We start from the raw sequence: 14,620 nt of genomic DNA, 5'->3' as shown, positions 1-14,620 counted from the left end.
ACACTTTCCTCTGGTGTTTATTTTTTAATTCCTAATGCACACGAAGGAAATGAGTTATAGTGATGAATTTCTGTTTTGTGATTATTAGTTTTTTAGATTAAACTTTTTATCTTGCCGGCTGGAGCGAAATAAATGTAATTTGCATGCAGAGCACTTTCCCTTTTCTCATTAAATGCATACAGTTTAGAATTTTCAATCCAACCTCAACTCCAGTGGCCAGAGAGAGAGAGAGAGAGAGAGAGAGAGAGAGAGAGAGAAAATGCCATCTAATGATCAAGTACTGTGGAGCAATTAATAGCATGCATCCTTCCTTTCAAGCCCAGCAGCAGGGAAAGAATCCCTGTTGCTGTCATCATTCCTGTTTCACATATATTTGCAACAATATCTAAAACAAAGGATAAACACAAAGTTCACATTTAGCAGATTTTGTAAATGCCCATTTGAATAGTCCCTACACTCGGCATTATTGACTAGTTTCTGTAGGAGGCTCTCTCTATTTGACTCAGTTTCATTGAGAAATGGCCAATCCACCTGATCAGGATAAGCATAAGAGCCTGAGAAGGCCCAGGCAGATCAGGTGCCAATGGCCCATCTGATCCAGTCTCCTGTTCTCACAGTAGCCAACCAGATGCCTGTGGGAAGCCTGTAAGCAGGAGCTGAGCACAAGAGCCCTCTTGCCTCCAGTGGCTTCCAAGAACTGGTATTCAGAAGCATTACTCCCTCCAGTTGTGAAGGAAAAGCAAAGCCATCATGACTAGTAGCCATTTCTAGCCTTCTCCTCTTGGTGAATTTGTCCAACTCTCTTATAAAGTCATCCAAATGAGTGGGCACATTCCCACCTTCCAATTTATCGAAGGGGGTGTGAATGTGGTGGATCCGCACAAAAGTGAGGTGGTGTTCGGGGAAATCCAGGCAATAATGGGGCAAAATGTTTTTAAATGTCTGGAGTTGGCATTACTTAAACTTTATTTGGGGTGTCATACAGACCAGCATTTTACAGGCTCTTGATAGTCCATGGACTGCAAGAAGATCAAACCCATCCATTCTTAAGGAAATCAGCCCTGAGTGCTCACTGGAAGGACAGATCCTGAAGCTGAGGCTCCAAGACTTTGGCCACCTCATGAGAAGAGAAGACTCCCTGGAAAAGACCCTGATGTTGGGAAAGATGGAGGGCACAAGGAGAAGGGGACGACAGAGGACGAGATGGTTGGACAGTGTTCTCGAAGCTACAAACATGAGTTTGTCCAAACTGTGGGAGGCAGTGGAAGACAGGAGTGCCTGGCGTGCTCTGGTCCACGGGGTCACAAAGAGTCAGACACGACTAAATGACTAAACAACAACGACAGACCAGCATTTATAAACACCTTAATAGACAACGATGGCTAGCAGCAGGACTAGCGATACCCTGATATTGGAAACTTTTGGAGGGTGCCATGCTGACTTCATGGAACAAGAAAGTCTTGTGATTAGTGTTAACAGAGAAGATAGTCAATAAAATAAAAAAAGTAAAGGGAATGAAAACAAAACATACATTTTTCATAGACTGGTACTCTTTATTATGTACACAGCAGCACAGGAGAGGGTGGGACCCCTACATATTGTAGGTTTTTAAAAAAACAAAAACAAACCCAAAACATAATTTTTTAAAGGGAAATAATATTTTGGGGGGATCAAAACTTCCAAAAAGCCTTTCCTTCCTCTCTTGATTGCTTTCTTAAGCAGCTCATCTAAATTCAGATGCGAAACAAAGGTTTGAGACCAAATTGAGGCTTTCCGAAACAAAACCACCGCACATCCTTTATAGTGGCATGATATATAATCATTTCCGCACCCCCAGCATTACGTGACCACACGACACTGTTCTCCTTTATTTTTAGGAGATCTATGAGATCAGAACTAATTCACATTTTCCATTCTTCAGAATAATTCTTTTTCAGCCCAGGCTTCATCCGAATACCATGCAGAGCCAGGTAATGAGAAACTGTCTCAGATCTCACAGCTATATTATGTTTAAAGAGCAAATTCCAGGAAAATGCAAAACTGGGAACAGCAGATGCAAAACTGATGCAGGTGAGGGTGGCGTTTCTCTCCTCCGTTCCCAGGAAAACATGGGCGAATTGGGATGTCTACATTCTCCCCTGTTCCACTAAGCTGTCCCCTGCTGAAATTGTACTGACACATTAGACAGTTTAGCATTAACTTCTGCAGAGAGCCACCTCGCTGCTTAACTTTTCTCCTAGCCGCTTATCGCCCTTCAATGGTGCAATAATCAAATTTATTATTTTTACAGCTGCTGGAAAGTTCTCCTGCACGGGGGAAGCACACTGCAGGTGTGGGCACAAATCTCAACAGCTCTGCTCTGTTTCAAAATCTGCAGGTACATAGGGAATCTATTTTTTCTCGTCGGGTGGGATTGCTAGCTCAGTTTCCGTTGGGAAGTATTTCAGCCATGAAACCACAGCTGTGGTTTATTTAATAGCCACTTTTAAAAAGAGATCTTTGCACATTTTCCTCCAAAACATTTGTCGATAACTTAATGGTGCTTCCACCCTTAACCAGTTTTTGCTCACAGCAGTGCTGATGGGCAGATGTACAAATGTATCTGATGAAGCATTTTTTTTACTGCTTTCACTAGAGAATTTCACCATTCTCTTATCTGCATCCTGTAAGATAATATGCAGAATCCTCTTCTGTCTTTCTGCTGTTCAAAATGCAACACTCCTGTTTATGCATGTATTCATTGGGGTGGGAGACCCCATTGCACACTGAGATGTTTCCTCCTAACCCAGCTCCTGATATTTGCCATTAGGTCCAGTCGTGGCCAACTCTGGGGTTGCGACTCTCATCTTGCTTTATTGGCCAAAGGAGCTGGCGTACAGCTTCCGGGTCATGTGGCCAGCATGACTAAGCCACTTCTGGCAAACCAGAGCAGCGCATGGAAACACTGTTTACCTTCCTGCCGGAGTGGTACCTATTTATCTACTTGTACTCTGATGTGCTTTCGAACTGCTAGGTTGGCAGGAGCAGGGACTGAGCAACGGGAGCTCACCCCGTCGCGGGGATTCGAACCGCCGACCTTCTGATCGGCAAGTCATAGGCTCTGTGGTTTAACCCACAGTGCCACCCGCGTCTCTGATATTTACCTGTAGATGCAGCTAAAAGTGTTGTGTGAAAGCCAGTTCAGTGTATTGGTTCAGTATTGGACTAAGACCTCAGAGAGACCAGGGTTCAAATCCCTACTGTGCCATGAAACTCACTGGGTGATCTTGGGCCACTTACTCCCTTTCAGTGAGCGGCCCAGGGATTAAATGAGGCAGAACCATGTGTACCACATTGAGCTCATTGGAGAAAAAGGTGGGATATAAATGCAATAAATAAATACAGTGTAATAGAATAAATGTGTGCAGAAACTGCCTTTCCAACGTACTGTATATTCCTGTCTGGATGCAGAAGTACAGCTCTAGGTGCTGCTTCTAACGTTCTCCTTTCAGATCTAGCAGATGGGTCTGGACATATAAACCTCTACAGTTGTAACTCGGGTTACATACGCTTCAGGTTACAGACTCCGCTAACCCAGAAATATTACCTCGGGTTAAGAACTTTGCTTCAGGATGAGAACAGAAATCACACAGCAGCAGTGCGGCATCAGCAGGAGGCCCCATTAGCTAAAGTGGTGCTTCAGGTTAAGAACAGTTTCAGGTTAAGAACGGATCTATGGAACGAATTAAGTACGTAACCAGAGGTACCACTGTATTTCGAATGCTGAGATTTGGGAAATCAGCTATTTGGGTAGACCAACAGAGGTTGGGGTCACTTTCCCCATCTCCCCAAACCACACCATTGGATTGGAGTGTGTTTGTTTAATCTAAGGGTAGCTAACATGGTGCCTGCAGATTTTGCTGGACTCCAGTTCCCATCATCCCAAGCCAGCATGACCAATGATTGTTGGCTTCACCAGGTGCTCTTCTGCAGAACCTAGAACACTTAAGACCTCTCAGAAGCGGAGATGGGAAGCCATCCTCTCTTTGAAAGAGATGGTGCAACAGTGCGATGGTGGGGACCCCTGGCTTTGCATTTGGTTCACTGTGTTGGCTCTCTGCAGAATACTGATATGCCAAAGCTGGACACGCAATCAAGCAGGACTCATCTGACAGTAGATAATATCCCTTTATCTTGTAAGGCGGCGTGTGCATGCACACGGGAGACGGATTGCTTCCTTTCTACTCTAGATTCCTTTGATCGTATATCTTCTATCTGAATTGTGCATCTTTAGTCATTTATTTCAATACTTGCCTAGTGACAAGCGAGTGTAATAGGATTTATGGGAAGCTGCTACTTAGCCACCCTGTTTGTGTAAATCCCATTAATCGACATGCCAACCAGGATAACCAGTGGGTCAGATGATTGCTTGTAACCCTGCAATTATCTTCATCACCGCATGCATAAGGATGCTATAAATATTAATATGTGGGCATTTCCATCATGCATGCATAAACATCCCCTTTTCCCATAAAACCTTTGATGAGCATCTCTGCAGTCAAGGTGTTGTTGTTTTCCCAGACATGCCGCAGCAACACAGACACTGCTTTGTGGCAGGAGCAGTTGATGAAGCGGAGGCGGTGGAAGTTATAGACTAGCTTCTTCCTTTTTAAAGAATTTAGAGAAAAAGTGACTGGCTCTGACATTTAAAGTAGCAACAATTTCTGCATTATCTTTGCATAGTACAACATGCTTCTTTGATGTAGGAATACGTGAACTGAACTTTAAAGAGAGAACGAAAGCTTGAGAGGAGCCAACGAAAGCCAAGTTGCAGGTGCCCAGTTTTTTTCCACCAATTAAAGATTATCCTTAGTAGGGATGGGGAAGAAATTTGATTCTGTTGGCATTTAAAGGAGAACTACCTGATTCCACTTTCCAAATCAATGTGAGAATGAGAATACAGCCATTATATCAATTTTGCACTTCTCCAAATTTTGCAACATAGTTCTAATGCGTGCAAAATGCATAGGTAAAGTAAAGGACCATTAGGTCCAGTAGTGGCCGATTCTGGGGTTGCGGTGCTCATCTCGCTCTATAGGCTGGCGTTTGTCCACAGACAGCTTCCGGGTCATGTGGCCAGCATGACTAAGCCACTTCTGGCGAACCAGAGCAGTGCACGGAAACGCTGTTTACCTTCCCGCCAGCGCGGTACCTATTTATCTACTTGCACTCTGAAGTGCTTTCGAACTGCTAGGTTGGCAGGAGCAGGGACCAAGCAACGGGAGCTTACCCCGTCGCAGGGATTCGAACCACTGGCTTTCTGATCAGCAAGTCCTTGGCTCTGTGGTTTAACCCACAGCACTACACGGGGTTAAAATGTACTAAAAAATCGTATATAGAAAATGGCATTTTAAAATGCATAGCTTCAGCAAAAAATAAAAACCTCTTTGCAAATATATGTATATCAGGAGAAACTGCATAAAAGCATGATCGTACTAAGAGAAATAAGCATTTTCTTTTAAATAATAATAATCTCAAACTTAAGACCTGAAACCTTAGGATGAAGGGCAGTTAATAGATAAAAACAGCAGCAGCAACAACAACATCTCCCCTGCCACTACTGCCAATTTTGCCACCTGAAACAGGTCGCTTCACCTTTGCTTTATGGCAGGCTCTGCCAAAAAGCAACCTGCAGTGGACACAGTAATTATCAACACAATTCCAGGATCCGGCGGAATTACAACAGAGGATTCTGCCTCAGGCAATACTTTTCTCTCTAGTGCTTCAGTCAGTTTCAGAACATAAATCACCTTGCAGGATCAATGTGTAAAGTCATGTACACTGAAGGAGATTTGGGGTGGGGGAGGAGAGCCCTAGCTTTACATATATGTCTTTGGGGTCTGAATTGGCTGTGACGATCCAGGAAACAGAATCCAGAGGTAACTCAATGAAAATGTCAACTCCGTGTGCAGCAGCCATGAAAAATGGCAAATGGCAGGCTAAGGGGTTATTAAGGGACTGAAGCTAAAAGGGGGAGCATTTGCAATTCCTTTATATAAATTCTGGGGTGCTGCTGTATTTGGAATACTGTGGACAATTCTGGTTTCCCGCTTATCAAAGAGAATACCCTAGGTTTGGAAAAGGTACCAAAAGAAAGAAAGAAAGAAAATGATCAAAGGATTGGCGCCCCTTATCTCTGAGGAAAGATTAAAGTATTTGGCTCTTTAATTTAGCAAAAGACAAAGATGGCTAAAGACATTATTATGGACCATAAAATTGTTAATGGTGCAGAGATAGTAGAGAAATATGTTTTCTCTCTCTCATCTTTAAAACTACTGATTGGTAGCAGGTTCGGAGAAGATGAAATAATGCATGTCTCCATCGCAACATGTCAATTGCAATTTATGGGATTCATGACTGCATGGACTGTTGATGATGCCTGCTGGATCAGGCCAATGGCCATTCTAGTCCAGCATCCTGTTCCCACAATGGCCAATCAGATATCTGTGGGAAACTCACAAGCAGGTCTTGAGCACAAGAGAATTCTCCCCTCCTGTAGTTTCAAACTACTGGTATTCCGAAGCACCGCTGCCTCTGACCTTGTAGGCCGAGCATAGACATAATAGCTAGTAGCCATTCATAGCCTTATGCTTCATGAATTTGTCTAATCCTCTTGTAAAGTTGTTCAGGTTGGTGCTCATCGCTCCCTCCTGTGGAAATGAGTTCCATGGTTTAACCACTGGCGGAGGAAGAGGGCGGGGGGGGGGCGGTATGCCACGGGTATCATCAATGAGAGGGTGACAAAATGCAACTCGACGCTGCCTGTGGAACTGAGCAGGGTTGAGTTGCATTGTGACGTGTCCCCTTCCCAGCAATTGGCCAGGCTCTCCCTGCCTGTCCTGTCCATATCCTGCCCTTAGCGGGACCCTGCCTTGCCTCACGAGCATCAGCATAGCTTCGATCACAGCTGCATGCACACACACACACTGAGGGGGGGGATGCTTGGCATACTGTCCCTCCACGACTCCCAGGCCTACCCTGAGTCATCGGGTGGAGGCGGGGAGCTGCACCACTTTGCTGGCAGCCTTCCCCCCTTCCCCCTTCATTTTGATAGCTCAGGGGAGGCTTGGGAGTCATGGTCAGGTGGCACGCCATTGCCCCCCATGCCCCCAGGAAACCTGGAGGAGAGCAGGGCACAGCTTTCTTTGATGGGGGGGTGGAGTGAGGAAGGGGGAGAAGGCGGGATCTACATCGGATAACTGCCTGCGTGGTTTTCTTTGACGGGCGGGTGGAGTGAGGGAGGGTGAATTTCAATGGGGGGGTGACAAAAAAAATTCGCACCGGGTACCACCTGACCTTGCTACGCCACTGGGTTTAACTATGAGCTATGAATGTCTCAACCTATGTGTGGAACTTCTGGTTTATGCAGTGCTCTATATGAATGCATATGGTGAACAAGCTCATTGTTTCCAATGACCATCATGGCTGTGAGTCCTGGAAGACCTGCTCCCTGCCTTGCAGGCATTTCCTCACCTGGCCTGGGACGGAAATGCTGCTGAACGGACCCTTTATGTTGTGGGGCATTGTCTAGGGGAGTTTTTTTTGGGGGGGGGGTGTTGCTGCTGCTGTTAATTTTATGTGAAAATAGCTTATTTAATTATAAATAAACAAACTGAATGTTCCAAAGGATGGGAATTTTGATGTTTAAAATCATATCCTATTCGTTTATTATGTTAGTATGTAGGTAGAAATTAATGTGTTCCAATGATGGGAAGTGTTACAACGTTAGATATTCTGGCCAAGACTATGTAAGTTAGTAATCATTGAGAGAATAATGTTTAAATATGATAAAGTTATATAGAGAAGTATTTTTAAAACTACAGTCGAAGTGAGTAATTTACTTTAAAGTAACATAGGTTCTAAATATGTTTAAGAGCAATGGTTCACAAAGTAATTCTATTCTGCTAAGCACTTAAAAGTTTTGATATTTGTGTCTAGAAGTAGGTGTTTCACCCTTGGATTTTCTGACAGAATCTTTAGGAATTCAGCTTTAAAACTACAATCCAGCAGAGGTATTCTGAACCATTTCTATCTGTATAATGGGGATGGGAAATGTTATGTTGGTTTTTGTTGTTGCTGTTGTTTTTATTATGTATTTTGTGTTTTTATCTTGTGTTTTTATGTTATGAACTGCCCTGGGATCTACGGATGAAGGGTGGTATAGAAATTTAATAATAAAAATAAAAATAAAACAACAACAGATTGAACATATCAAAAATAATGCCTCAAATGTGTTGCTTTCTTCCCTTTGTTTTACTTGCAGTCTTCCTCAGCCAGGGGCCTTCCTTCAAACATTTTGGACCGTGAGTCCCTCATCCCTAACCATTGGCCATGCTGGCTGGGGCTGATGAGTGTTATAGTCCAAAACATCTCTAGGGCACCAGGTTGGGCGAGGCTGTTGTATGGCAAGCCCTAGCAGGAAGATCGTTTGTCTTTAATGTGAAATCATTTCAGAGTTCTTGAAGGCAGGCTGATCTGGAGGTCAGTGTTAGTGTGATCCAGGATTGGCCAGTTGCTTGGGTCAGCACAAGATACTTTTTAGCCTGATGCAAAAGACAAGGTGATGTACCCTCCTTATTCCATGTACAGAAGTGGACCGGACTGGGAGTTAAATATTGCTTCCACACTGGTGATAAGATAATATCCCTCACTGCACCTGAGGTAATGAGTTTAGTAAAACCAACTCAGGCCATGGTCCAAACACCACAGGTTCTTCATTGCATCACAGGACTGGACCAAAGTACAAAACTAGTTCGACACATAAAGAGCTAGAGAGCATGGCAGCATGTGTCCTGGATAAATGGGAAAGGGCTGCACATTCTGGCAGGGTTGTAAACAATTTTGGAACAACACTTGTCAAAATGTATATTTTGACATTATTTCTGCTTTTTTATGAACTGTGGCAGCAAATGAATTTTGTATGAATACGGATTACCGGTCAGGGGACTTATTATAGTAATGCTGCTCAGTTACATTGTGAGATTGATTGTTATGTATTCGCTCTGCTCTTCATTCGTAGATGTCCAATTCCTCCAGGCTGTTACCAGATAGCTCCCATTGTCAAATCGCATATACTTTACCTCTACTCTTGTCATTAGTCCTGAATATATCTCCCTGTGGCTTCCATTCTTTGTAGACGATTGTTGTTCAGATGATGGCATTTCTCATCCATGTGCCACTTATCATTTTGCAAGCCAGGAATTCAAGTTATTTTCTATCTGCACTTCTAACGCATTTTGGGTTCCTATTCTGTTCGCACTTAATATGGCATTAGAACAACACATCACGCAGCTTGGAAGAACCCATTTCTCTGCAGCACTTGTTGGCAAACATTTCAATCTGGGGAAAAAGGCCCCTCGTGGAAGAAGGTTTAAAATTGACAGCAGCGGCCTGTTGTTCTGTTTATGGAAATTCCTTTGAGTTGGCCAATGGGTAAGAAAGTGGCAAGGAGCAAATACTGCTGAGAGTGCTCTGCCAAGTGACTGACATTGCTGAGACCAGGAAGAAACAGCTGGCAGATCTGTAATGTTGCTAAAGCAGTCATCAAAAGCTTAAGGCTAAGAACAAAAAGAAGGGTGTTCTGTCGAGACAGAAACTAGTTTCCCATTACTTTGCCACTCTGTCTTCTTGTACTTTCCCAGACAGATCAACTGACATCCAGCTATTTGCCTTCCATATGTCTGTGATTTTAATTATAATCAAAAGTGTCAGGGTGGCGTCTTAAATCACAAGGGCTTGTCAGTGTCTGCTGGCTCAGGCATGGAAAATTTCAGTGTTAATCTTTTCTCTGACTTCAAATTTATATTAATGGCCATCGTTCCGCAGGCTCCCTTTTGGAGAAGTGGTGGGACTTGTGATTGAAAGAGAAATAAACTATATATTGCCCCCAGCCATGAACAGCTGGTGCTTTAATGGCCGGAATGCAAACTTAAGATGTACAATTCCAGCTTTCGATGACAAGGGTTTTTACGGCTCTGTCTCCCCACAGCATGTCGCTTGTCCAACTTAAACCGTAAGAACTGACATGAAGAGATTACTGTAATGCTAAACTGTGTTAAGGTGGAAGCTGCTATTACGGGGAAGGGTGCCAACAGAAAAAGAAAAGAAGAACAAGAAGATGGAAAGCTGTCCAAGTTCAGAGAAACATAACACAATTATTTGCTCAGACAAACAATGGCATCCCAGGCATGAATATTTCCTCTCCCTAAAATGGATATGATGCACTGCGATTTTTCAATATTTATTCCAGTGCATCATATTTCAATGAAGCAAAACACCAGCTCTGGGTTGCCTAAATGGAGGAACCAGAATAATAATAATAACAAGAATACTGCTACTAATAGTGTTTTACATTTCTACTCCTTGACCTTTAGAGGATAAATCATTTCCCATACTCCATTTAAATTTTGTTACAGAAATTTATAGAGCCTTAGTAAGAAATTTGGACGTTCTATATACTTCTCCACATCAGACAACCACAAAAAACAGGTCTTTGCAAGAGTCGGCCTTTCCTTCTATTGCATTTCTATTTCATTTCCATTCTATTGCATTTTCTATTGCGTTGCTGGGGGTTGGACTAGATGACCCTTGGGTCCCTTCCAACTCTAAGATTCTATGATTGTGTAATCTTAACAATGGGTGGATATAGTTGTTTCTGGCTACTTTGACCCAACAAACAAAACTCAGTGCAGCCAACTGAAGGCAACCAACCATGCCCTGGGACCCCCAGTCTCTCTCACCATAAACAGAAACCAATAAATGAATAGATAAAGAACCTACCCATGTGACGCTGACACAAAAACATCACTCATGCACTATGCAAAAGTGGGAAAGTGTACTATCCCCCTTTCTCTCTCCCCTGCTCTCTCCCGCCACCTCTCTTCTCCCCCAACCTTACACTGTCTATAACAATAGTGTCCCACATTGAATGTAACTGATCTGTAGAAAGGAACTGAAAGCAGTACTTTCGTTGCCTAAGAAAATCTTTAATAAAAACAGCAACACAGAGACACAAAGGTTACTTACTGTTAAGGTCCCACCGATGTTCATAGTGATAAGGGAGTAACTCCATCTTATGTGTGGCATTTGGTTTCGGACACTGACTTCTTTTAGCTAAGCGCAATCTTCTGTGCTAGAGAAAGGTGGAAGAGCATCTCCTCTGCAATCCGAAAGACTCAGGTTGAACCCCCAGCATCTCCAGGTAGAGATAGGAGAGTCTAAAATCCTGGAGTCAACAGCTACAACAGCGGCAAGAGTCTTGATAGCACAAGAATGGAAGAACGAGGAAATCCCAGTGGCAAGAAAAATTGATGAGTTATGCAGAGCTGGCTAAATTGACATACAAATTGTGGGACAAGGACAACTGTGACTTTAAGGAAGAATGGGAGCTTTTTACAAATTATATAAAAAGACAACAAAATGAATTGGACTCCTTGGCAGGTTTTGAAGAAACATACACAAATTCATTGGTTGATAACATGGTAGATAGATAATGTAAGGATATGTATAATTTTATAACACGCAGAGAATAATATGTGCTGAGAAATCAGAGAGAGGAGCTGAGGGAAGTCTCGGGGGGAGGGAGGGATTGAAGGGGGGAAGGGGGAAAATAATGTATATGATTATTTGGTTTGATAATTTGTTATGTTGAAATTACTAATAACAATATTTAAAAAATAAAATAAAATCTTGGAACCAATGACTTGACTCAGTATATGGCAGCTTCATTAAGAAATGGACTTATGAGAAATGAGGCTATAAATAAGCTACCTTTTGCATCCTTCCTTCCACCATTGGCACATATGGCACCATTCAGAATCCCCTCTCCCTCCCAGCAGTCCTTAAGGGAATTGAGAGCTACACTCCTGAGATATCTGTATGCAACATATGCATATTGGTGGGCGGGATGTGGGATGATATGACTAGTAATGATTGAGCCCTGAATGAACAGTAATGGGGCAATTGCAGCATGTTGCATTTACAGAGCAAGGATCACATATACCTGACATTTAGTGATAGCTCCTGTTTTATTCATTCTGTTTTAATATGAAGAAAAATGCTTACAAGGAGAGGAAATAGCTTCTGCTTATGGAAAAGTAACCTAAATCTGTAGACATTGTTTTCTTTTTCCTCCATTTTTTTTTTTTTTAAGAAAACCTTCAGATGCCAAAGTCATTTTATAGCGCAATCCAAACCCGATATCTGCTGGGATGAGAGAGTGTGGATTCAGCAGCTCTTGGGCTTTCATTGCTGAGCCAGTGCTAGACTGGCACAGGTCCTTCCTTTCAGCTGAGATGGAGATCCATCAACATAACACCTTCACCCTGGTTCAGCCAGGTGGAGCTTACACCAGTGTATTTTGGGTGTGTGCTGAGGGATGGGATGGGGTCACGGCTTACACCTATTCCAAACTCTATTCAGCTTGATCATGTGACACTGGGCCCAGTCCTCAAAACTCCAGCCCACCCTCACCTGCTGGCTCGCCTGGTAGTAGTCCCACTCAGACAATCCTTGGATTTGGGGTATATTATACCAGTCTGGGTTACACTGGCTTTCCATAGTTAAGATTGTTCTATTAACCTTTCAGAATAAGGTGTGCAAAGAAGGACTGAGAAGGCTAATCCCATTTCATCCCAGCATAAACACAAAGATAATGTCCCACATTTATTCATGCCTGTCAAATTGCCACATCCCATCTGTCCCACACAATAATAATAATAATAAATGTTATTTATATCCCGCCCTCCCCAGCCGAAGCCGGGCTCAGGGCAGCTAACAACACTAAAAAAGTGCAACATTATAAAAACATTATAAAAATTAATTAAAATCAAAATTGCACAACTGGGAAGATGTGCAGCTGATACCGCTGTTTTGTGCAGCACAACTCATTCATCATCAAGCTACACATTTGTCATGACATGGTGTCATGTGCCTGGAATAAGGAGCATATTATTATGCAGAAGACAGATAGTCCCACCACATCTACCACTAGAGATGTGTGTGGTAGACATCGTTTCTAAGAGAAAACTTGAAAATTCAACCCCTCCTATAAAAAAAAGAATGCACTAGGTGATTTCCATCTCCTATACTCAGTCATATTATTCCACCACTTACAGTTTATTGTTGTTTTAAGCCCTGCTTCAGCCCTGTATACCTGAAGGAGAGACTTCATCGTACAGCCCAGACACTGAGGTCTAGCTCCAAAGGCCTTCTGGCGGTTCCTTCATTACAAGAAGTGAGGTTGCAGGGAATGAGGCAGAGGGCCTTCTTGGTAAACACACGTGCCCTGTAGAATGCCCTTCTATCAGGTGTCAAAGAGATTAATAATTATACGACCTTCCATAGACATCTGAAAGCGGCCCTGTATCAAGAAGCTTTTAATGTTTGGTGTTCTGTTGTGCTTTTGTACATTCTGTTGGAAGCTGCCCGGAGTGGCTGGGGCAACACCAGACAGATAGGTGGGATACAAATAATGTGTTGTTGTTGTTTACACACCAGGCCTTTGCTTCCCATCCCGCTAAAACAAAAGGCCAAATGGAGCCCATCAGTTGTGGCTGAAACCATACTTGGAGGGAAATTCGGAAGGTCCTTTTCAGGAGGAAAACTTGTGTGAATTTTAAGGGAACGTAAAAGAAAATTTGATGAGGTTGGGTCTAGGAATTGATGGATCTGTCTGTTCCATTTTCTCTCTGTTCCTCATTTTTCCAAATGTAGGATAAGTACTCCACATATTGGCATCAATTTGCATAAAAAAATCCTAATGAAAATTCATAAACATTTTAATGCGCAGTTCAACTTTTCATATGCAATTTTGCCTAATACACGCATTTTGACAAGCACTTTCCCTAATAAAATGCATTTTGTGTGTTGTTTTTGACAATATATGCATTTTTATGCACACTTCGTCTTAATACGTTCATTTTTTTGTATTCATTGTTTGGTAGGAGAATTGCACCACAAAATTTGGAGATGTGCACATTTCAAAGGATGGCTGCATCTCTGTCTACATATTGTTTCAGGAAGTGTGAATAAGGTAGGTTTTTTTGGATTAAATTGCAAAGCAGGCTAAATCTCTCTGCCATACATAGGCGGGTCACATTAAGTTGCTACCAAATTTTACCAAAAGCAACATTCTCTGCTCTAGGCTATAGAAATTATATTGAAAGAAATTTGATCGGAATTTGTGAAATTTCTCAAGAGATTTTAGGTCTCTCAGTCAGGATATAGAATACAGGAATGTATAAAGCAGCCTGCTGAGTGAGGCCAGAGGCCTATCTAGTCAAGCCTCCTTTCCTCACCATGCCTACTCACCTGTGATTCCTAGTATATTGCCTCCAACAGTGGTGGTTATATTTGTTAATCTGAATTTTCATAAACTCCAACATTTCTCTGATGAAAATAGGGACATCCTATTCCATGACAGTGATAGTGGTGATGATTTTATTATTTATACACCGCGAGCTTCTGACAAATATAAAAACATAATAAAACATTAAACATTAAAAAACTTCCCTCTACAGGACTGCCTTCAGATTTCTTCTAAAGGTTCCCTAGTTGCTTATCTCCTTGGCTCAGGGGTTAC

This window comes from Podarcis gaigeae (assembly GCF_964106915.1).
Source record: "Podarcis gaigeae genome assembly, chromosome: 3".
Lineage (NCBI taxonomy): Eukaryota > Metazoa > Chordata > Lepidosauria > Squamata > Lacertidae > Podarcis > Podarcis gaigeae.
The sequence above is the reverse complement of the archived record's forward strand: the minus strand, read 5'-3'. Positions refer to the sequence as shown.